Source organism: Triturus cristatus, chromosome 4_1 (assembly GCF_964204655.1).
Source record: "Triturus cristatus chromosome 4_1, aTriCri1.1, whole genome shotgun sequence".
Taxonomy (NCBI): Eukaryota; Metazoa; Chordata; class Amphibia; order Caudata; family Salamandridae; genus Triturus; species Triturus cristatus.
The window spans coordinates 119912717-119936457 of NC_140585.1; the positions used below are offsets into that span (position 1 = coordinate 119912717).

Below are 23741 nucleotides of genomic sequence, written 5' to 3' on the forward strand. Positions count from 1 at the left end.
TGCAAATGGTAAAGTGAGCTGATTGTATATATATATATATATATATATATATATATATACATAGATAGATAGAAAGATAGATAGACAGATCGATAAATAGGTATTTATTTTAATCAATCATTTCTTATTAAAGCAGATTATTTTTAGCTAGGAATTTCTGATTTGTAATCATTTATGAAAAAAGATTGCTTCTCCTAACCAAAGGAAGCAAAGCTGCCTATTACAATACTGTGAATTGATTGAGGGCATGCCCTAACCTCATGGAGGTGAGCACTGTTGAACTGAAGCCAATATGTCCTCGTTAGTATAGTGGTCAGTATCCCCGCCTGTCACGCGGGAGACCGGGGTTCAATTCCCCGACGGGGAGACGATTCCTTTTATTCACACAATTAAATAAAATGATGTACTTAATAACATTGTAAACTATATTTGTCATTATCCTTGTCTATTACGATTGAGATAAACGTTGAATTCAGTGATGGCCAAATTGCTTACAGATGTGTTAACTAAAAGTCAGAATATGCTCTGAATATTTCAATCTGCACAGACCATACCATCAAAAACAATTTACATCTATAATCTAATGGAAATGGAATGAAGCAGTGGGGAATCTTATGCTTCTGCTCAACTCTAGGGGCTAGATTTAGAAGTGGAGTGGATGCTTTTTGTTAGTAGTGACCCCTGGTGGTAAATGGTTATAAGCTGCAAATGGTAAAGTGAGCTGATTGTATATATATATATATATACATATACATAGATAGATAGAAAGATAGATAGACAGATCGATAAATAGGTATTTATTTTAATCAATCATTTCTTATTAAAGCAGATTATTTTTGGCTAGGAATTTCTGATTTGTAATCATTTATGAAAAAAGATTGCTTCTCCTAACCAAAAGAAGCAAAGCTGCCTATTACAATACTGTGAATTGATTGAGGGCATGCCCTAACCTCATGGAGGTGAGCACTGTTGAACTGAAGCCAATATGTCCTCGTTAGTATAGTGGTCAGTATCCCCGCCTGTCACGCGGGAGACCGGGGTTCAATTCCCCGACGGGGAGACGCTTCCTTTTATTCACACAATTAAATAAAATGATGTACTTAATAACATTGTAAACTATATTTGTCATTATCCTTCTCTATTACGATTGAGATAAACGTTGAATTCAGTGATGGCCAAATTGCTTACAGATGTGTTAACTAAAAGTCAGAATATGCTCTGAATATTTCAATCTGCACAGACCATACCATCAAAAACAATTTACATCTATAATCTAATGGAAATGGAATGAAGCAGTGGGGAATCTTATGCTTCTGCTCAACTCTAGGGGCTAGATTTAGAAGTGGAGTGGATGCTTTTTGTTAGTAGTGACCCCTGGTGGTAAATGGTTATAAGCTGCAAATGGTAAAGTGAGCTGATTGTATATATATATATATATATATATACATATACATAGATAGATAGAAAGATAGATAGACAGATCGATAAATAGGTATTTATTTTAATCAATCATTTCTTATTAAAGCAGATTATTTTTGGCTAGGAATTTCTGATTTGTAATCATTTATGAAAAAAGATTGCTTCTCCTAACCAAAAGAAGCAAAGCTGCCTATTACAATACTGTGAATTGATTGAGGGCATGCCCTAACCTCATGGAGGTGAGCACTGTTGAACTGAAGCCAATATGTCCTCGTTAGTATAGTGGTCAGTATCCCCGCCTGTCACGTGGGAGACCGGGGTTCAATTCCCCGACGGGGAGACGATTCCTTTTATTCACACAATTAAATAAAATGATGTACTTAATAACATTGTAAACTATATTTGTCATTATCCTTCTCTATTACGATTGAGATAAACGTTGAATTCAGTGATGGCCAAATTGCTTACAGATGTGTTAACTAAAAGTCAGAATATGCTCTGAATATTTCAATCTGCACAGACCATACCATCAAAAACAATTTACATCTATAATCTAATGGAAATGGAATGAAGCAGTGGGGAATCTTATGCTTCTGCTCAACTCTAGGGGCTAGATTTAGAAGTGGAGTGGATGCTTTTTGTTAGTAGTGACCCCTGGTGGTAAATGGTTATAAGCTGCAAATGGTAAAGTGAGCTGATTGTATATATATATATATATATATATATATATATATATATATATATATATATATATATATATACATAGATAGATAGAAAGATAGATAGACAGATCGATAAATAGGTATTTATTTTAATCAATCATTTCTTATTAAAGCAGATTATTTTTGGCTAGGAATTTCGGATTTGTAATCATTTATGAAAAAAGATTGCTTCTCCTAACCAAAAGAAGCAAAGCTGCCTATAACAATACTGTGAATTGATTGAGGGCATGCCCTAACCTCATGGAGGTGAGCACTGTTGAACTGAAGCCAATATGTCCTAGTTAGTATAGTGGTCAGTATCCCCGCCTGTCACGTGGGAGACCGGGGTTCAATTCCCCGACGGGGAGACGATTCCTTTTATTCACACAATTAAATAAAATGATGTACTTAATAACATTGTAAACTATATTTGTCATTATCCTTCTCTATTACGATTGAGATAAACGTTGAATTCAGTGATGGCCAAATTGCTTACAGATGTGTTAACTAAAAGTCAGAATATGCTCTGAATATTTCAATCTGCACAGACCATACCATCAAAAACAATTTACATCTATAATCTAATGGAAATGGAATGAAGCAGTGGGGAATCTTATGCTTCTGCTCAACTCTAGGGGCTAGATTTAGAAGTGGAGTGGATGCTTTTTGTTAGTAGTGACCCCTGGTGGTAAATGGTTATAAGCTGCAAATGGTAAAGTGAGCTGATTGTATATATATATATATATATATACATATACATAGATAGATAGAAAGATAGATAGACAGATCGATAAATAGGTATTTATTTTAATCAATCATTTCTTATTAAAGCAGATTATTTTTGGCTAGGAATTTCTGATTTGTAATCATTTATGAAAAAAGATTGCTTCTCCTAACCAAAAGAAGCAAAGCTGCCTATTACAATACTGTGAATTGATTGAGGGCATGCCCTAACCTCATGGAGGTGAGCACTGTTGAACTGAAGCCAATATGTCCTCGTTAGTATAGTGGTCAGTATCCCCGCCTGTCACGCGGGAGACCGGGGTTCAATTCCCCGACGGGGAGACGATTCCTTTTATTCACACAATTAAATAAAATGATGTACTTAATAACATTGTAAACTATATTTGTCATTATCCTTGTCTATTACGATTGAGATAAACGTTGAATTCAGTGATGGCCAAATTGCTTACAGATGTGTTAACTAAAAGTCAGAATATGCTCTGAATATTTCAATCTGCACAGACCATACCATCAAAAACAATTTACATCTATAATCTAATGGAAATGGAATGAAGCAGTGGGGAATCTTATGCTTCTGCTCAACTCTAGGGGCTAGATTTAGAAGTGGAGTGGATGCTTTTTGTTAGTAGTGACCCCTGGTGGTAAATGGTTATAAGCTGCAAATGGTAAAGTGAGCTGATTGTATATATATATATATATATATATATATATATATATATATACATAGATAGATAGAAAGATAGATAGACAGATCGATAAATAGGTATTTATTTTAATCAATCATTTCTTATTAAAGCAGATTATTTTTAGCTAGGAATTTCTGATTTGTAATCATTTATGAAAAAAGATTGCTTCTCCTAACCAAAGGAAGCAAAGCTGCCTATTACAATACTGTGAATTGATTGAGGGCATGCCCTAACCTCATGGAGGTGAGCACTGTTGAACTGAAGCCAATATGTCCTCGTTAGTATAGTGGTCAGTATCCCCGCCTGTCACGCGGGAGACCGGGGTTCAATTCCCCGACGGGGAGACGATTCCTTTTATTCACACAATTAAATAAAATGATGTACTTAATAACATTGTAAACTATATTTGTCATTATCCTTGTCTATTACGATTGAGATAAACGTTGAATTCAGTGATGGCCAAATTGCTTACAGATGTGTTAACTAAAAGTCAGAATATGCTCTGAATATTTCAATCTGCACAGACCATACCATCAAAAACAATTTACATCTATAATCTAATGGAAATGGAATGAAGCAGTGGGGAATCTTATGCTTCTGCTCAACTCTAGGGGCTAGATTTAGAAGTGGAGTGGATGCTTTTTGTTAGTAGTGACCCCTGGTGGTAAATGGTTATAAGCTGCAAATGGTAAAGTGAGCTGATTGTATATATATATATATATATATATACATATACATAGATAGATAGAAAGATAGATAGACAGATCGATAAATAGGTATTTATTTTAATCAATCATTTCTTATTAAAGCAGATTATTTTTGGCTAGGAATTTCTGATTTGTAATCATTTATGAAAAAAGATTGCTTCTCCTAACCAAAAGAAGCAAAGCTGCCTATAACAATACTGTGAATTGATTGAGGGCATGCCCTAACCTCATGGAGGTGAGCACTGTTGAACTGAAGCCAATATGTCCTCGTTAGTATAGTGGTCAGTATCCCCGCCTGTCACGCGGGAGACCGGGGTTCAATTCCCCGACGGGGAGACGCTTCCTTTTATTCACACAATTAAATAAAATGATGTACTTAATAACATTGTAAACTATATTTGTCATTATCCTTGTCTATTACGATTGAGATAAACGTTGAATTCAGTGATGGCCAAATTGCTTACAGATGTGTTAACTAAAAGTCAGAATATGCTCTGAATATTTCAATCTGCACAGACCATACCATCAAAAACAATTTACATCTATAATCTAATGGAAATGGAATGAAGCAGTGGGGAATCTTATGCTTCTGCTCAACTCTAGGGGCTAGATTTAGAAGTGGAGTGGATGCTTTTTGTTAGTAGTGACCCCTGGTGGTAAATGGTTATAAGCTGCAAATGGTAAAGTGAGCTGATTGTATATATATATATATATATATACATATACATAGATAGATAGAAAGATAGATAGACAGATCGATAAATAGGTATTTATTTTAATCAATCATTTCTTATTAAAGCAGATTATTTTTGGCTAGGAATTTCTGATTTGTAATCATTTATGAAAAAAGATTGCTTCTCCTAACCAAAAGAAGCAAAGCTGCCTATTACAATACTGTGAATTGATTGAGGGCATGCCCTAACCTCATGAAGGTGAGCACTGTTGAACTGAAGACAATATGTCCTCGTTAGTATAGTGGTCAGTATCCCCGCCTGTCACGCGGGAGACCGGGGTTCAATTCCCCGACGGGGAGACGATTCCTTTTATTCACACAATTAAATAAAATGATGTACTTAATAACATTGTAAACTATATTTGTCATTATCCTTGTCTATTACGATTGAGATAAACGTTGAATTCAGTGATGGCCAAATTGCTTACAGATGTGTTAACTAAAAGTCAGAATATGCTCTGAATATTTCAATCTGCACAGACCATACCATCAAAAACAATTTACATCTATAATCTAATGGAAATGGAATGAAGCAGTGGGGAATATTATGCTTCTGCTCAACTCTAGGGGCTAGATTTAGAAGTGGAGTGGATGCTTTTTGTTAGTAGTGACCCCTGGTGGTAAATGGTTATAAGCTGCAAATGGTAAAGTGAGCTGATTGTATATATATATATATATATATATATATACATATACATAGATAGATAGAAAGATAGATAGACAGATCGATAAATAGGTATTTATTTTAATCAATCATTTCTTATTAAAGCAGATTATTTTTGGCTAGGAATTTCGGATTTGTAATCATTTATGAAAAAAGATTGCTTCTCCTAACCAAAAGAAGCAAAGCTGCCTATTACAATACTGTGAATTGATTGAGGGCATGCCCTAACCTCATGGAGGTGAGCACTGTTGAACTGAAGCCAATATGTCCTCGTTAGTATAGTGGTCAGTATCCCCGCCTGTCACGTGGGAGACCGGGGTTCAATTCCCCGACGGGGAGACGATTCCTTTTATTCACACAATTAAATAAAATGATGTACTTAATAACATTGTAAACTATATTTGTCATTATCCTTCTCTATTACGATTGAGATAAACGTTGAATTCAGTGATGGCCAAATTGCTTACAGATGTGTTAACTAAAAGTCAGAATATGCTCTGAATATTTCAATCTGCACAGACCATACCATCAAAAACAATTTACATCTATAATCTAATGGAAATGGAATGAAGCAGTGGGGAATCTTATGCTTCTGCTCAACTCTAGGGGCTAGATTTAGAAGTGGAGTGGATGCTTTTTGTTAGTAGTGACCCCTGGTGGTAAATGGTTATAAGCTGCAAATGGTAAAGTGAGCTGATTGTATATATATATATATATATATATATATATATATATACATCGATAGATAGAAAGATAGATAGACAGATCGATAAATAGGTATTTATTTTAATCAATCATTTCTTATTAAAGCAGATTATTTTTAGCTAGGAATTTCTGATTTGTAATCATTTATGAAAAAAGATTGCTTCTCCTAACCAAAGGAAGCAAAGCTGCCTATTACAATACTGTGAATTGATTGAGGGCATGCCCTAACCTCATGGAGGTGAGCACTGTTGAACTGAAGCCAATATGTCCTCGTTAGTATAGTGGTCAGTATCCCCGCCTGTCACGCGGGAGACCGGGGTTCAATTCCCCGACGGGGAGACGATTCCTTTTATTCACACAATTAAATAAAATGATGTACTTAATAACATTGTAAACTATATTTGTCATTATCCTTGTCTATTACGATTGAGATAAACGTTGAATTCAGTGATGGCCAAATTGCTTACAGATGTGTTAACTAAAAGTCAGAATATGCTCTGAATATTTCAATCTGCACAGACCATACCATCAAAAACAATTTACATCTATAATCTAATGGAAATGGAATGAAGCAGTGGGGAATCTTATGCTTCTGCTCAACTCTAGGGGCTAGATTTAGAAGTGGAGTGGATGCTTTTTGTTAGTAGTGACCCCTGGTGGTAAATGGTTATAAGCTGCAAATGGTAAAGTGAGCTGATTGTATATATATATATATATATATATACATATACATAGATAGATAGAAAGATAGATAGACAGATCGATAAATAGGTATTTATTTTAATCAATCATTTCTTATTAAAGCAGATTATTTTTGGCTAGGAATTTCTGATTTGTAATCATTTATGAAAAAAGATTGCTTCTCCTAACCAAAAGAAGCAAAGCTGCCTATTACAATACTGTGAATTGATTGAGGGCATGCCCTAACCTCATGGAGGTGAGCACTGTTGAACTGAAGCCAATATGTCCTCGTTAGTATAGTGGTCAGTATCCCCGCCTGTCACGCGGGAGACCGGGGTTCAATTCCCCGACGGGGAGACGCTTCCTTTTATTCACACAATTAAATAAAATGATGTACTTAATAACATTGTAAACTATATTTGTCATTATCCTTGTCTATTACGATTGAGATAAACGTTGAATTCAGTGATGGCCAAATTGCTTACAGATGTGTTAACTAAAAGTCAGAATATGCTCTGAATATTTCAATCTGCACAGACCATACCATCAAAAACAATTTACATCTATAATCTAATGGAAATGGAATGAAGCAGTGGGGAATCTTATGCTTCTGCTCAACTCTAGGGGCTAGATTTAGAAGTGGAGTGGATGCTTTTTGTTAGTAGTGACCCCTGGTGGTAAATGGTTATAAGCTGCAAATGGTAAAGTGAGCTGATTGTATATATATATATATATATATACATATACATAGATAGATAGAAAGATAGATAGACAGATCGATAAATAGGTATTTATTTTAATCAATCATTTCTTATTAAAGCAGATTATTTTTGGCTAGGAATTTCTGATTTGTAATCATTTATGAAAAAAGATTGCTTCTCCTAACCAAAAGAAGCAAAGCTGCCTATTACAATACTGTGAATTGATTGAGGGCATGCCCTAACCTCATGAAGGTGAGCACTGTTGAACTGAAGACAATATGTCCTCGTTAGTATAGTGGTCAGTATCCCCGCCTGTCACGCGGGAGACCGGGGTTCAATTCCCCGACGGGGAGACGATTCCTTTTATTCACACAATTAAATAAAATGATGTACTTAATAACATTGTAAACTATATTTGTCATTATCCTTGTCTATTACGATTGAGATAAACGTTGAATTCAGTGATGGCCAAATTGCTTACAGATGTGTTAACTAAAAGTCAGAATATGCTCTGAATATTTCAATCTGCACAGACCATACCATCATAAACAATTTACATCTATAATCTAATGGAAAATGGAATGAAGCAGTGGGGAATCTTATGCTTCTGCTCAACTCTAGGGGCTAGATTTAGAAGTGGAGTGGATGCTTTTTGTTAATAGTGACCCCTGGTGGTAAATGGTTATAAGCTGCAAATGGTAAAGTGAGCTGATTGTATATATATATATATATATATATATATATATATATATATATATACATAGATAGATAGATAGAAAGATAGATAGACAGATCGATAAATAGGTATTTATTTTAATCAATCATTTCTTATTAAAGCAGATTATTTTTGGCTAGAAATTTCTGATTTGTAATCATTTATGAAAAAAGATTGCTTCTCCTAACCAAAAGAAGCAAAGCTGCCTATTACAATACTGTGAATTGATTGAGGGCATGCCCTAACCTCATGGAGGTGAGCACTGTTGAACTGAAGCCAATATGTCCTCGTTAGTATAGTGGTCAGTATCCCCGCCTGTCACGCGGGAGACCGGGGTTCAATTCCCCGACGGGGAGACGATTCCTTTTATTCACACAATTAAATAAAATGATGTACTTAATAACATTGTAAACTATATTTGTCATTATCCTTCTCTATTACGATTGAGATAAACGTTGAATTCAGTGATGGCCAAATTGCTTACAGATGTGTTAACTAAAAGTCAGAATATGCTCTGAATATTTCAATCTGCACAGACCATACCATCAAAAACAATTTACATCTATAATCTAATGGAAATGGAATGAAGCAGTGGGGAATCTTATGCTTCTGCTCAACTCTAGGGGCTAGATTTAGAAGTGGAGTGGATGCTTTTTGTTAGTAGTGACCCCTGGTGGTAAATGGTTATAAGCTGCAAATGGTAAAGTGAGCTGATTGTATATATATATATATATATATATATATATATATATACATCGATAGATAGAAAGATAGATAGACAGATCGATAAATAGGTATTTATTTTAATCAATCATTTCTTATTAAAGCAGATTATTTTTAGCTAGGAATTTCTGATTTGTAATCATTTATGAAAAAAGATTGCTTCTCCTAACCAAAGGAAGCAAAGCTGCCTATTACAATACTGTGAATTGATTGAGGGCATGCCCTAACCTCATGGAGGTGAGCACTGTTGAACTGAAGCCAATATGTCCTCGTTAGTATAGTGGTCAGTATCCCCGCCTGTCACGCGGGAGACCGGGGTTCAATTCCCCGACGGGGAGACGCTTCCTTTTATTCACACAATTAAATAAAATGATGTACTTAATAACATTGTAAACTATATTTGTCATTATCCTTGTCTATTACGATTGAGATAAACGTTGAATTCAGTGATGGCCAAATTGCTTACAGATGTGTTAACTAAAAGTCAGAATATGCTCTGAATATTTCAATCTGCACAGACCATACCATCAAAAACAATTTACATCTATAATCTAATGGAAATGGAATGAAGCAGTGGGGAATCTTATGCTTCTGCTCAACTCTAGGGGCTAGATTTAGAAGTGGAGTGGATGCTTTTTGTTAGTAGTGACCCCTGGTGGTAAATGGTTATAAGCTGCAAATGGTAAAGTGAGCTGATTGTATATATATATATATATATATACATATACATAGATAGATAGAAAGATAGATAGACAGATCGATAAATAGGTATTTATTTTAATCAATCATTTCTTATTAAAGCAGATTATTTTTGGCTAGGAATTTCTGATTTGTAATCATTTATGAAAAAAGATTGCTTCTCCTAACCAAAAGAAGCAAAGCTGCCTATTACAATACTGTGAATTGATTGAGGGCATGCCCTAACCTCATGAAGGTGAGCACTGTTGAACTGAAGACAATATGTCCTCGTTAGTATAGTGGTCAGTATCCCCGCCTGTCACGCGGGAGACCGGGGTTCAATTCCCCGACGGGGAGACGATTCCTTTTATTCACACAATTAAATAAAATGATGTACTTAATAACATTGTAAACTATATTTGTCATTATCCTTGTCTATTACGATTGAGATAAACGTTGAATTCAGTGATGGCCAAATTGCTTACAGATGTGTTAACTAAAAGTCAGAATATGCTCTGAATATTTCAATCTGCACAGACCATACCATCAAAAACAATTTACATCTATAATCTAATGGAAATGGAATGAAGCAGTGGGGAATATTATGCTTCTGCTCAACTCTAGGGGCTAGATTTAGAAGTGGAGTGGATGCTTTTTGTTAGTAGTGACCCCTGGTGGTAAATGGTTATAAGCTGCAAATGGTAAAGTGAGCTGATTGTATATATATATATATATATATATATATACATATACATAGATAGATAGAAAGATAGATAGACAGATCGATAAATAGGTATTTATTTTAATCAATCATTTCTTATTAAAGCAGATTATTTTTGGCTAGGAATTTCGGATTTGTAATCATTTATGAAAAAAGATTGCTTCTCCTAACCAAAAGAAGCAAAGCTGCCTATTACAATACTGTGAATTGATTGAGGGCATGCCCTAACCTCATGGAGGTGAGCACTGTTGAACTGAAGCCAATATGTCCTCGTTAGTATAGTGGTCAGTATCCCCGCCTGTCACGTGGGAGACCGGGGTTCAATTCCCCGACGGGGAGACGATTCCTTTTATTCACACAATTAAATAAAATGATGTACTTAATAACATTGTAAACTATATTTGTCATTATCCTTCTCTATTACGATTGAGATAAACGTTGAATTCAGTGATGGCCAAATTGCTTACAGATGTGTTAACTAAAAGTCAGAATATGCTCTGAATATTTCAATCTGCACAGACCATACCATCAAAAACAATTTACATCTATAATCTAATGGAAATGGAATGAAGCAGTGGGGAATCTTATGCTTCTGCTCAACTCTAGGGGCTAGATTTAGAAGTGGAGTGGATGCTTTTTGTTAGTAGTGACCCCTGGTGGTAAATGGTTATAAGCTGCAAATGGTAAAGTGAGCTGATTGTATATATATATATATATATATACATATACATAGATAGATAGAAAGATAGATAGACAGATCGATAAATAGGTATTTATTTTAATCAATCATTTCTTATTAAAGCAGATTATTTTTGGCTAGGAATTTCTGATTTGTAATCATTTATGAAAAAAGATTGCTTCTCCTAACCAAAAGAAGCAAAGCTGCCTATTACAATACTGTGAATTGATTGAGGGCATGCCCTAACCTCATGAAGGTGAGCACTGTTGAACTGAAGACAATATGTCCTCGTTAGTATAGTGGTCAGTATCCCCGCCTGTCACGCGGGAGACCGGGGTTCAATTCCCCGACGGGGAGACGATTCCCTTTATTCACACAATTAAATAAAATGATGTACTTAATAACATTGTAAACTATATTTGTCATTATCCTTGCCTATTACGATTGAGATAAACGTTGAATTCAGTGATGGCCAAATTGCTTACAGATGTGTTAACTAAAAGTCAGAATATGCTCTGAATATTTCAATCTGCACAGACCATACCATCAAAAACAATTTACATCTATAATCTAATGGAAATGGAATGAAGCAGTGGGGAATATTATGCTTCTGCTCAACTCTAGGGGCTAGATTTAGAAGTGGAGTGGATGCTTTTTGTTAGTAGTGACCCCTGGTGGTAAATGGTTATAAGCTGCAAATGGTAAAGTGAGCTGATTGTATATATATATATATATATATATATATACATATACATAGATAGATAGAAAGATAGATAGACAGATCGATAAATAGGTATTTATTTTAATCAATCATTTCTTATTAAAGCAGATTATTTTTGGCTAGGAATTTCGGATTTGTAATCATTTATGAAAAAAGATTGCTTCTCCTAACCAAAAGAAGCAAAGCTGCCTATTACAATACTGTGAATTGATTGAGGGCATGCCCTAACCTCATGGAGGTGAGCACTGTTGAACTGAAGCCAATATGTCCTCGTTAGTATAGTGGTCAGTATCCCCGCCTGTCACGTGGGAGACCGGGGTTCAATTCCCCGACGGGGAGACGATTCCTTTTATTCACACAATTAAATAAAATGATGTACTTAATAACATTGTAAACTATATTTGTCATTATCCTTCTCTATTACGATTGAGATAAACGTTGAATTCAGTGATGGCCAAATTGCTTACAGATGTGTTAACTAAAAGTCAGAATATGCTCTGAATATTTCAATCTGCACAGACCATACCATCAAAAACAATTTACATCTATAATCTAATGGAAATGGAATGAAGCAGTGGGGAATCTTATGCTTCTGCTCAACTCTAGGGGCTAGATTTAGAAGTGGAGTGGATGCTTTTTGTTAGTAGTGACCCCTGGTGGTAAATGGTTATAAGCTGCAAATGGTAAAGTGAGCTGATTGTATATATATATATATATATATACATATACATAGATAGATAGAAAGATAGATAGACAGATCGATAAATAGGTATTTATTTTAATCAATCATTTCTTATTAAAGCAGATTATTTTTGGCTAGGAATTTCTGATTTGTAATCATTTATGAAAAAAGATTGCTTCTCCTAACCAAAAGAAGCAAAGCTGCCTATTACAATACTGTGAATTGATTGAGGGCATGCCCTAACCTCATGAAGGTGAGCACTGTTGAACTGAAGACAATATGTCCTCGTTAGTATAGTGGTCAGTATCCCCGCCTGTCACGCGGGAGACCGGGGTTCAATTCCCCGACGGGGAGACGATTCCTTTTATTCACACAATTAAATAAAATGATGTACTTAATAACATTGTAAACTATATTTGTCATTATCCTTCTCTATTACGATTGAGATAAACGTTGAATTCAGTGATGGCCAAATTGCTTACAGATGTGTTAACTAAAAGTCAGAATATGCTCTGAATATTTCAATCTGCACAGACCATACCATCAAAAACAATTTACATCTATAATCTAATGGAAATGGAATGAAGCAGTGGGGAATCTTATGCTTCTGCTCAACTCTAGGGGCTAGATTTAGAAGTGGAGTGGATGCTTTTTGTTAGTAGTGACCCCTGGTGGTAAATGGTTATAAGCTGCAAATGGTAAAGTGAGCTGATTGTATATATATATATATATATATACATATACATAGATAGATAGAAAGATAGATAGACAGATCGATAAATAGGTATTTATTTTAATCAATCATTTCTTATTAAAGCAGATTATTTTTGGCTAGGAATTTCTGATTTGTAATCATTTATGAAAAAAGATTGCTTCTCCTAACCAAAAGAAGCAAAGCTGCCTATTACAATACTGTGAATTGATTGAGGGCATGCCCTAACCTCATGGAGGTGAGCACTGTTGAACTGAAACCAATATGTCCTCGTTAGTATAGTGGTCAGTATCCCCGCCTGTCAAGCGGGAGACCGGGGTTCAATTCCCCGACGGGGAGACGATTCCTTTTATTCACACAATTAAATAAAATGATGTACTTAATAACATTGTAAACTATATTTGTCATTATCCTTGTCTATTACGATTGAGATAAACGTTGAATTCAGTGATGGCCAAATTGCTTACAGATGTGTTAACTAAAAGTCAGAATATGCTCTGAATATTTCAATCTGCACAGACCATACCATCAAAAACAATTTACATCTATAATCTAATGGAAATGGAATGAAGCAGTGGGGAATCTTATGCTTCTGCTCAACTCTAGGGGCTAGATTTAGAAGTGGAGTGGATGCTTTTTGTTAGTAGTGACCCCTGGTGGTAAATGGTTATAAGCTGCAAATGGTAAAGTGAGCTGATTGTATATATATATATATATATATATATATATATATATATATACATAGATAGATAGAAAGATAGATAGACAGATCGATAAATAGGTATTTATTTTAATCAATCATTTCTTATTAAAGCAGATTATTTTTAGCTAGGAATTTCTGATTTGTAATCATTTATGAAAAAAGATTGCTTCTCCTAACCAAAGGAAGCAAAGCTGCCTATTACAATACTGTGAATTGATTGAGGGCATGCCCTAACCTCATGGAGGTGAGCACTGTTGAACTGAAGCCAATATGTCCTCGTTAGTATAGTGGTCAGTATCCCCGCCTGTCACGCGGGAGACCGGGGTTCAATTCCCCGACGGGGAGACGATTCCTTTTATTCACACAATTAAATAAAATGATGTACTTAATAACATTGTAAACTATATTTGTCATTATCCTTGTCTATTACGATTGAGATAAACGTTGAATTCAGTGATGGCCAAATTGCTTACAGATGTGTTAACTAAAAGTCAGAATATGCTCTGAATATTTCAATCTGCACAGACCATACCATCAAAAACAATTTACATCTATAATCTAATGGAAATGGAATGAAGCAGTGGGGAATCTTATGCTTCTGCTCAACTCTAGGGGCTAGATTTAGAAGTGGAGTGGATGCTTTTTGTTAGTAGTGACCCCTGGTGGTAAATGGTTATAAGCTGCAAATGGTAAAGTGAGCTGATTGTATATATATATATATATATATATACATATACATAGATAGATAGAAAGATAGATAGACAGATCGATAAATAGGTATTTATTTTAATCAATCATTTCTTATTAAAGCAGATTATTTTTGGCTAGGAATTTCTGATTTGTAATCATTTATGAAAAAAGATTGCTTCTCCTAACCAAAAGAAGCAAAGCTGCCTATTACAATACTGTGAATTGATTGAGGGCATGCCCTAACCTCATGAAGGTGAGCACTGTTGAACTGAAGACAATATGTCCTCGTTAGTATAGTGGTCCGTATCCCCGCCTGTCACGCGGGAGACCGGGGTTCAATTCCCCGACGGGGAGACGATTCCTTTTATTCACACAATTAAATAAAATGATGTACTTAATAACATTGTAAACTATATTTGTCATTATCCTTCTCTATTACGATTGAGATAAACGTTGAATTCAGTGATGGCCAAATTGCTTACAGATGTGTTAACTAAAAGTCAGAATATGCTCTGAATATTTCAATCTGCACAGACCATACCATCAAAAACAATTTACATCTATAATCTAATGGAAATGGAATGAAGCAGTGGGGAATCTTATGCTTCTGCTCAACTCTAGGGGCTAGATTTAGAAGTGGAGTGGATGCTTTTTGTTAGTAGTGACCCCTGGTGGTAAATGGTTATAAGCTGCAAATGGTAAAGTGAGCTGATTGTATATATATATATATATATATACATATACATAGATAGATAGAAAGATAGATAGACAGATCGATAAATCGGTATTTATTTTAATCAATCATTTCTTATTAAAGCAGATTATTTTTGGCTAGGAATTTCTGATTTGTAATCATTTATGAAAAAAGATTGCTTCTCCTAACCAAAAGAAGCAAAGCTGCCTATTACAATACTGTGAATTGATTGAGGGCATGCCCTAACCTCATGAAGGTGAGCACTGTTGAACTGAAGACAATATGTCCTCGTTAGTATAGTGGTCAGTATCCCCGCCTGTCACGCGGGAGACCGGGGTTCAATTCCCCGACGGGGAGACGATTCCTTTTATTCACACAATTAAATAAAATGATGTACTTAATAACATTGTAAACTATATTTGTCATTATCCTTCTCTATTACGATTGAGATAAACGTTGAATTCAGTGATGGCCAAATTGCTTACAGATGTGTTAACTAAAAGTCAGAATATGCTCTGAATATTTCAATCTGCACAGACCATACCATCAAAAACAATTTACATCTATAATCTAATGGAAATGGAATGAAGCAGTGGGGAATCTTATGCTTCTGCTCAACTCTAGGGGCTAGATTTAGAAGTGGAGTGGATGCTTTTTGTTAGTAGTGACCCCTGGTGGTAAATGGTTATAAGCTGCAAATGGTAAAGTGAGCTGATTGTATATATATATATATATATATATATACATATACATAGATAGATAGAAAGATAGATAGACAGATCGATAAATAGGTATTTATTTTAATCAATCATTTCTTATTAAAGCAGATTATTTTTGGCTAGGAATTTCTGATTTGTAATCATTTATGAAAAAAGATTGCTTCTCCTAACCAAAAGAAGCAAAGCTGCCTATTACAATACTGTGAATTGATTGAGGGCATGCCCTAACCTCATGGAGGTGAGCACTGTTGAACTGAAACCAATATGTCCTCGTTAGTATAGTGGTCAGTATCCCCGCCTGTCAAGCGGGAGACCGGGGTTCAATTCCCCGACGTGGAGACGATTCCTTTTATTCACACAATTAAATAAAATGATGTACTTAATAACATTGTAAACTATATTTGTCATTATCCTTGTCTATTACGATTGAGATAAACGTTGAATTCAGTGATGGCCAAATTGCTTACAGATGTGTTAACTAAAAGTCAGAATATGCTCTGAATATTTCAATCTGCACAGACCATACCATCAAAAACAATTTACATCTATAATCTAATGGAAATGGAATGAAGCAGTGGGGAATCTTATGCTTCTGCTCAACTCTAGGGGCTAGATTTAGAAGTGGAGTGGATGCTTTTTGTTAGTAGTGACCCCTGGTGGTAAATGGTTATAAGCTGCAAATGGTAAAGTGAGCTGATTGTATATATATATATATATATATATATATATATATATATACATAGATAGATAGAAAGATAGATAGACAGATCGATAAATAGGTATTTATTTTAATCAATCATTTCTTATTAAAGCAGATTATTTTTAGCTAGGAATTTCTGATTTGTATTCATTTATGAAAAAAGATTGCTTCTCCTAACCAAAGGAAGCAAAGCTGCCTATTACAATACTGTGAATTGATTGAGGGCATGCCCTAACCTCATGGAGGTGAGCACTGTTGAACTGAAGCCAATATGTCCTCGTTAGTATAGTGGTCAGTATCCCCGCCTGTCACGCGGGAGACCGGGGTTCAATTCCCCGACGGGGAGACGATTCCTTTTATTCACACAATTAAATAAAATGATGTACTTAATAACATTGTAAACTATATTTGTCATTATCCTTGTCTATTACGATTGAGATAAACGTTGAATTCAGTGATGGCCAAATTGCTTACAGATGTGTTAACTAAAAGTCAGAATATGCTCTGAATATTTCAATCTGCACAGACCATACCATCAAAAACAATTTACATCTATAATCTAATGGAAATGGAATGAAGCAGTGGGGAATCTTATGCTTCTGCTCAACTCTAGGGGCTAGATTTAGAAGTGGAGTGGATGCTTTTTGTTAGTAGTGACCCCTGGTGGTAAATGGTTATAAGCTGCAAATGGTAAAGTGAGCTGATTGTATATATATATATATATATATATACATATACATAGATAGATAGAAAGATAGATAGACAGATCGATAAATAGGTATTTATTTTAATCAATCATTTCTTATTAAAGCAGATTATTTTTGGCTAGGAATTTCTGATTTGTAATCATTTATGAAAAAAGATTGCTTCTCCTAACCAAAAGAAGCAAAGCTGCCTATTACAATACTGTGAATTGATTGAGGGCATGCCCTAACCTCATGAAGGTGAGCACTGTTGAACTGAAGCCAATATGTCCTCGTTAGTATAGTGGTCAGTATCCCCGCCTGTCACGCGGGAGACCGGGGTTCAATTCCCCGACGGGGAGACGATTCCTTTTATTCACACAATTCAATAAAATGATGTACTTAATAACATTGTAAACTATATTTGTCATTATCCTTGTCTATTACGATTGAGATAAACGTTGAATTCAGTGATGGCCAAATTGCTTACAGATGTGTTAACTAAAAGTCAGAATATGCTCTGAATATTTCAATCTGCACAGACCATACCATCAAAAACAATTTACATCTATAATCTAATGGAAATGGAATGAAGCAGTGGGGAATCTTATGCTTCTGCTCAACTCTAGGGGCTAGATTTAGAAGTGGAGTGGATGCTTTTTGTTAGTAGTGACCCCTGGTGGTAAATGGTTATAAGCTGCAAATGGTAAAGTGAGCTGATTGTATATATATATATATATATATATATACATATACATAGATAGATAGAAAGATAGATAGACAGATCGATAAATAGGTATTTATTTTAATCAATCATTTCTTATTAAAGCAGATTATTTTTGGCTAGGAATTTCTGATTTGTAATCATTTATGAAAAAAGATTGCTTCTCCTAACCAAAAGAAGCAAAGCTGCCTATTACAATACTGTGAATTGATTGAGGGCATGCCCTAACCTCATGGAGGTGAGCACTGTTGAACTGAAACCAATATGTCCTCGTTAGTATAGTGGTCAGTATCCCCGCCTGTCAAGCGGGAGACCGGGGTTCAATTCCCCGACGTGGAGACGATTCCTTTTATTCACACAATTAAATAAAATGATGTACTTAATAACATTGTAAACTATATTTGTCATTATCCTTGTCTATTACGATTGAGATAAACGTTGAATTCAGTGATGGCCAAATTGCTTACAGATGTGTTAACTAAAAGTCAGAATATGCTCTGAATATTTCAATCTGCACAGACCATACCATCAAAAACAATTTACATCTATAATCTAATGGAAATGGAATGAAGCAGTGGGGAATCTTATGCTTCTGCTCAACTCTAGGGGCTAGATTTAGAAGTGGAGTGGATGCTTTTTGTTAGTAGTGACCCCTGGTGGTAAATGGTTATAAGCTGCAAATGGTAAAGTGAGCTGATTGTATATATATATATATATATATATATATATATATATATACATAGATAGATAGAAAGATAGATAGACAGATCGATAAATAGGTATTTATTTTAATCAATCATTTCTTATTAAAGCAGATTATTTTTAGCTAGGAATTTCTGATTTGTATTCATTTATGAAAAAAGATTGCTTCTCCTAACCAAAGGAAGCAAAGCTGCCTATTACAATACTGTGAATTGATTGAGGGCATGCCCTAACCTCATGGAGGTGAGCACTGTTGAACTGAAGCCAATATGTCCTCGTTAGTATAGTGGTCAGTATCCCCGCCTGTCACGCGGGAGACCGGGGTTCAATTCCCCGACGGGGAGACGATTCCTTTTATTCACACAATTAAATAAAATGATGTACTTAATAACATTGTAAACTATATTTGTCATTATCCTTGTCTATTACGATTGAGATAAACGTTGAATTCAGTGATGGCCAAATTGCTTACAGATGTGTTAACTAAAAGTCAGAATATGCTCTGAATATTTCAATCTGCACAGACCATACCATCAAAAACAATTTACATCTATAATCTAATGGAAATGGAATGAAGCAGTGGGGAATCTTATGCTTCTGCTCAACTCTAGGGGCTAGATTTAGAAGTGGAGTGGATGCTTTTTGTTAGTAGTGACCCCTGGTGGTAAATGGTTATAAGCTGCAAATGGTAAAGTGAGCTGATTGTATATATATATATATATATATATACATATACATAGATAGATAGAAAGATAGATAGACAGATCGATAAATAGGTATTTATTTTAATCAATCATTTCTTATTAAAGCAGATTATTTTTGGCTAGGAATTTCTGATTTGTAATCATTTATGAAAAAAGATTGCTTCTCCTAACCAAAAGAAGCAAAGCTGCCTATTACAATACTGTGAATTGATTGAGGGCATGCCCTAACCTCATGAAGGTGAGCACTGTTGAACTGAAGCCAATATGTCCTCGTTAGTATAGTGGTCAGTATCCCCGCCTGTCACGCGGGAGACCGGGGTTCAATTCCCCGACGGGGAGACGATTCCTTTTATTCACACAATTAAATAAAATGATGTACTTAATAACATTGTAAACTATATTTGTCATTATCCTTGTCTATTACGATTGAGATAAACGTTGAATTCAGTGATGGCCAAATTGCTTACAGATGTGTTAACTAAAAGTCAGAATATGCTCTGAATATTTCAATCTGCACAGACCATACCATCAAAAACAATTTACATCTATAATCTAATGGAAATGGAATGAAGCAGTGGGGAATCTTATGCTTCTGCTCAACTCTAGGGGCTAGATTTAGAAGTGGAGTGGATGCTTTTTGTTAGTAGTGACCCCTGGTGGTAAATGGTTATAAGCTGCAAATGGTAAAGTGAGCTGATTGTATATATATATATATATATATATATATACATATACATAGATAGATAGAAAGATAGATAGACAGATCGATAAATAGGTATTTATTTTAATCAATCATTTCTTATTAAAGCAGATTATTTTTGGCTAGGAATTTCTGATTTGTAATCATTTATGAAAAAAGATTGCTTCTCCTAACCAAAAGAAGCAAAGCTGCCTATTACAATACTGTGAATTGATTGAGGGCATGCCCTAACCTCATGGAGGTGAGCACTGTTGAACTGAAGCCAATATGTCCTCGTTAGTATAGTGGTCAGTATCCCCGCCTGTCACGCGGGAGACCGGGGTTCAATTCCCCGACGGGGAGACGCTTCCTTTTATTCACACAATTAAATAAAATGATGTACTTAATAACATTGTAAACTATATTTGTCATTATCCTTGTCTATTACGATTGAGATAAACGTTGAATTCAGTGATGGCCAAATTGCTTACAGATGTGTTAACTAAAAGTCAGAATATGCTCTGAATATTTCAATCTGCACAGACCATACCATCAAAAACAATTTACATCTATAATCTAATGGAAATGGAATGAAGCAGTGGGGAATATTATGCTTCTGCTCAACTCTAGGGGCTAGATTTAGAAGTGGAGTGGATGCTTTTTGTTAGTAGTGACCCCTGGTGGTAAATGGTTATAAGCTGCAAATGGTAAAGTGAGCTGATTGTATATATATATATATATATATATATATATACATATACATAGATAGATAGAAAGATAGATAGACAGATCGATAAATAGGTATTTATTTTAATCAATCATTTCTTATTAAAGCAGATTATTTTTGGCTAGGAATTTCGGATTTGTAATCATTTATGAAAAAAGATTGCTTCTCCTAACCAAAAGAAGCAAAGCTGCCTATTACAATACTGTGAATTGATTGAGGGCATGCCCTAACCTCATGGAGGTGAGCACTGTTGAACTGAAGCCAATATGTCCTCGTTAGTATAGTGGTCAGTATCCCCGCCTGTCACGTGGGAGACCGGGGTTCAATTCCCCGACGGGGAGACGATTCCTTTTATTCACACAATTAAATAAAATGATGTACTTAATGACATTGTAAACTATATTTGTCATTATCCTTCTCTATTACGATTGAGATAAACGTTGAATTCAGTGATGGCCAAATTGCTTACAGATGTGTTAACTAAAAGTCAGAATATGCTCTGAATATTTCAATCTGCACAGACCATACCATCAAAAACAATTTACATCTATAATCTAATGGAAATGGAATGAAGCAGTGGGGAATCTTATGCTTCTGCTCAACTCTAGGGGCTAGATTTAGAAGTGGAGTGGATGCTTTTTGTTAGTAGTGACCCCTGGTGGTAAATGGTTATAAGCTGCAAATGGTAAAGTGAGCTGATTGTATATATATATATATATATATATATATATATATATATATATATACATAGATAGATAGAAAGATAGATAGACAGATCGATAAATAGGTATTTATTTTAATCAATCATTTCTTATTAAAGCAGATTATTTTTAGCTAGGAATTTCTGATTTGTAATCATTTATGAAAAAAGATTGCTTCTCCTAACCAAAGGAAGCAAAGCTGCCTATTACAATACTGTGAATTGATTGAGGGCATGCCCTAACCTCATGGAGGTGAGCACTGTTGAACTGAAGCCAATATGTCCTCGTTAGTATAGTGGTCAGTATCCCCGCCTGTCACGCGGGAGACCGGGGTTCAATTCCCCGACGGGGAGACGATTCCTTTTATTCACACAATTAAATAAAATGATGTACTTAATAACATTGTAAACTATATTTGTCATTATCCTTGTCTATTACGATTGAGATAAACGTTGAATTCAGTGATGGCCAAATTGCTTACAGATGTGTTAACTAAAAGTCAGAATATGCTCTGAATATTTCAATCTGCACAGACCATACCATCAAAAACAATTTACATCTATAATCTAATGGAAATGGAATGAAGCAGTGGGGAATCTTATGCTTCTGCTCAACTCTAGGGGCTAGATTTAGAAGTGGAGTGGATGCTTTTTGTTAGTAGTGACCCCTGGTGGTAAATGGTTATAAGCTGCAAATGGTAAAGTGAGCTGATTGTATATATATATATATATATATATACATATACATAGATAGATAGAAAGATAGATAGACAGATCGATAAATAGGTATTTATTTTAATCAATCATTTCTTATTAAAGCAGATTATTTTTGGCTAGGAATTTCTGATTTGTAATCATTTATGAAAAAAGATTGCTTCTCCTAACCAAAAGAAGCAAAGCTGCCTATTACAATACTGTGAATTGATTGAGGGCATGCCCTAACCTCATGGAGGTGAGCACTGTTGAACTGAAGCCAATATGTCCTCGTTAGTATAGTGGTCAGTATCCCCGCCTGTCACGCGGGAGACCGGGGTTCAATTCCCCGACGGGGAGACGCTTCCTTTTATTCACACAATTAAATAAAATGATGTACTTAATAACATTGTAAACTATATTTGTCATTATCCTTGTCTATTACGATTGAGATAAACGTTGAATTCAGTGATGGCCAAATTGCTTACAGATGTGTTAACTAAAAGTCAGAATATGCTCTGAATATTTCAATCTGCACAGACCATACCATCAAAAACAATTTACATCTATAATCTAATGGAAATGGAATGAAGCAGTGGGGAATATTATGCTTCTGCTCAACTCTAGGGGCTAGATTTAGAAGTGGAGTGGATGCTTTTTGTTAGTAGTGACCCCTGGTGGTAAATGGTTATAAGCTGCAAATGGTAAAGTGAGCTGATTGTATATATATATATATATATATATACATATACATAGATAGATAGAAAGATAGATAGACAGATCGATAAATAGGTATTTATTTTAATCAATCATTTCTTATTAAAGCAGATTATTTTTGGCTAGGAATTTCTGATTTGTAATCATTTATGAAAAAAGATTGCTTCTCCTAACCAAAAGAAGCAAAGCTGCCTATTACAATACTGTGAATTGATTGAGGGCATGCCCTAACCTCATGAAGGTGAGCACTGTTGAACTGAAGCCAATATGTCCTCGTTAGTATAGTGGTCAGTATCCCCGCCTGTCACGCGGGAGACCGGGGTTCAATTCCCCGACGGGGAGACGATTCCTTTTATTCACACAATTAAATAAAATGATGTACTTAATAACATTGTAAACTATATTTGTCATTATCCTTGTCTATTACGATTGAGATAAACGTTGAATTCAGTGATGGCCAAATTGCTTACAGATGTGTTAACTAAAAGTCAGAATATGCTCTGAATATTTCAATCTGCACAGACCATACCATCA

At 35.0% G+C, this 23741-nt stretch overlaps 25 non-coding genes across 25 annotated transcripts; all 25 read left to right on the top strand.

The window, feature by feature from the left end:
• The first annotated feature begins 295 nt into the window (after positions 1 to 295).
• On the top strand, positions 296 to 367 carry TRNAD-GUC (transfer RNA aspartic acid (anticodon GUC)). Its single transcript has one exon. It is a non-coding gene; the product is annotated as a tRNA-Asp (tRNA).
• Positions 368 to 988: 621 nt separating this feature from the next.
• Positions 989 to 1060, top strand: TRNAD-GUC (transfer RNA aspartic acid (anticodon GUC)). Its single transcript has one exon. It is a non-coding gene; the product is annotated as a tRNA-Asp (tRNA).
• A 2053-nt stretch (positions 1061 to 3113) lies between these two features.
• TRNAD-GUC (transfer RNA aspartic acid (anticodon GUC)) lies at positions 3114 to 3185 on the top strand. Its single transcript has one exon. It is a non-coding gene; the product is annotated as a tRNA-Asp (tRNA).
• A 637-nt stretch (positions 3186 to 3822) lies between these two features.
• TRNAD-GUC (transfer RNA aspartic acid (anticodon GUC)) lies at positions 3823 to 3894 on the top strand. The gene has a single exon. It is a non-coding gene; the product is annotated as a tRNA-Asp (tRNA).
• Positions 3895 to 4521: 627 nt separating this feature from the next.
• Positions 4522 to 4593, top strand: TRNAD-GUC (transfer RNA aspartic acid (anticodon GUC)). Its single transcript has one exon. It is a non-coding gene; the product is annotated as a tRNA-Asp (tRNA).
• Positions 4594 to 5218: 625 nt separating this feature from the next.
• TRNAD-GUC (transfer RNA aspartic acid (anticodon GUC)) lies at positions 5219 to 5290 on the top strand. Its single transcript has one exon. It is a non-coding gene; the product is annotated as a tRNA-Asp (tRNA).
• A 1336-nt stretch (positions 5291 to 6626) lies between these two features.
• On the top strand, positions 6627 to 6698 carry TRNAD-GUC (transfer RNA aspartic acid (anticodon GUC)). The gene has a single exon. It is a non-coding gene; the product is annotated as a tRNA-Asp (tRNA).
• A 627-nt stretch (positions 6699 to 7325) lies between these two features.
• TRNAD-GUC (transfer RNA aspartic acid (anticodon GUC)) lies at positions 7326 to 7397 on the top strand. Its single transcript has one exon. It is a non-coding gene; the product is annotated as a tRNA-Asp (tRNA).
• Positions 7398 to 8022: 625 nt separating this feature from the next.
• TRNAD-GUC (transfer RNA aspartic acid (anticodon GUC)) lies at positions 8023 to 8094 on the top strand. The gene has a single exon. It is a non-coding gene; the product is annotated as a tRNA-Asp (tRNA).
• A 646-nt stretch (positions 8095 to 8740) lies between these two features.
• Positions 8741 to 8812, top strand: TRNAD-GUC (transfer RNA aspartic acid (anticodon GUC)). Its single transcript has one exon. It is a non-coding gene; the product is annotated as a tRNA-Asp (tRNA).
• Positions 8813 to 9445: 633 nt separating this feature from the next.
• TRNAD-GUC (transfer RNA aspartic acid (anticodon GUC)) lies at positions 9446 to 9517 on the top strand. Its single transcript has one exon. It is a non-coding gene; the product is annotated as a tRNA-Asp (tRNA).
• Positions 9518 to 10142: 625 nt separating this feature from the next.
• Positions 10143 to 10214, top strand: TRNAD-GUC (transfer RNA aspartic acid (anticodon GUC)). The gene has a single exon. It is a non-coding gene; the product is annotated as a tRNA-Asp (tRNA).
• Positions 10215 to 11542: 1328 nt separating this feature from the next.
• On the top strand, positions 11543 to 11614 carry TRNAD-GUC (transfer RNA aspartic acid (anticodon GUC)). Its single transcript has one exon. It is a non-coding gene; the product is annotated as a tRNA-Asp (tRNA).
• Positions 11615 to 12942: 1328 nt separating this feature from the next.
• TRNAD-GUC (transfer RNA aspartic acid (anticodon GUC)) lies at positions 12943 to 13014 on the top strand. The gene has a single exon. It is a non-coding gene; the product is annotated as a tRNA-Asp (tRNA).
• Positions 13015 to 13639: 625 nt separating this feature from the next.
• On the top strand, positions 13640 to 13711 carry TRNAD-GUC (transfer RNA aspartic acid (anticodon GUC)). The gene has a single exon. It is a non-coding gene; the product is annotated as a tRNA-Asp (tRNA).
• A 637-nt stretch (positions 13712 to 14348) lies between these two features.
• On the top strand, positions 14349 to 14420 carry TRNAD-GUC (transfer RNA aspartic acid (anticodon GUC)). The gene has a single exon. It is a non-coding gene; the product is annotated as a tRNA-Asp (tRNA).
• A 1324-nt stretch (positions 14421 to 15744) lies between these two features.
• TRNAD-GUC (transfer RNA aspartic acid (anticodon GUC)) lies at positions 15745 to 15816 on the top strand. The gene has a single exon. It is a non-coding gene; the product is annotated as a tRNA-Asp (tRNA).
• Positions 15817 to 17152: 1336 nt separating this feature from the next.
• Positions 17153 to 17224, top strand: TRNAD-GUC (transfer RNA aspartic acid (anticodon GUC)). Its single transcript has one exon. It is a non-coding gene; the product is annotated as a tRNA-Asp (tRNA).
• Positions 17225 to 17851: 627 nt separating this feature from the next.
• TRNAD-GUC (transfer RNA aspartic acid (anticodon GUC)) lies at positions 17852 to 17923 on the top strand. The gene has a single exon. It is a non-coding gene; the product is annotated as a tRNA-Asp (tRNA).
• Positions 17924 to 19259: 1336 nt separating this feature from the next.
• On the top strand, positions 19260 to 19331 carry TRNAD-GUC (transfer RNA aspartic acid (anticodon GUC)). The gene has a single exon. It is a non-coding gene; the product is annotated as a tRNA-Asp (tRNA).
• A 627-nt stretch (positions 19332 to 19958) lies between these two features.
• On the top strand, positions 19959 to 20030 carry TRNAD-GUC (transfer RNA aspartic acid (anticodon GUC)). Its single transcript has one exon. It is a non-coding gene; the product is annotated as a tRNA-Asp (tRNA).
• Positions 20031 to 20661: 631 nt separating this feature from the next.
• On the top strand, positions 20662 to 20733 carry TRNAD-GUC (transfer RNA aspartic acid (anticodon GUC)). The gene has a single exon. It is a non-coding gene; the product is annotated as a tRNA-Asp (tRNA).
• A 1346-nt stretch (positions 20734 to 22079) lies between these two features.
• On the top strand, positions 22080 to 22151 carry TRNAD-GUC (transfer RNA aspartic acid (anticodon GUC)). The gene has a single exon. It is a non-coding gene; the product is annotated as a tRNA-Asp (tRNA).
• A 627-nt stretch (positions 22152 to 22778) lies between these two features.
• TRNAD-GUC (transfer RNA aspartic acid (anticodon GUC)) lies at positions 22779 to 22850 on the top strand. The gene has a single exon. It is a non-coding gene; the product is annotated as a tRNA-Asp (tRNA).
• Positions 22851 to 23477: 627 nt separating this feature from the next.
• Positions 23478 to 23549, top strand: TRNAD-GUC (transfer RNA aspartic acid (anticodon GUC)). Its single transcript has one exon. It is a non-coding gene; the product is annotated as a tRNA-Asp (tRNA).
• Positions 23550 to 23741: the final 192 nt, after the last annotated feature.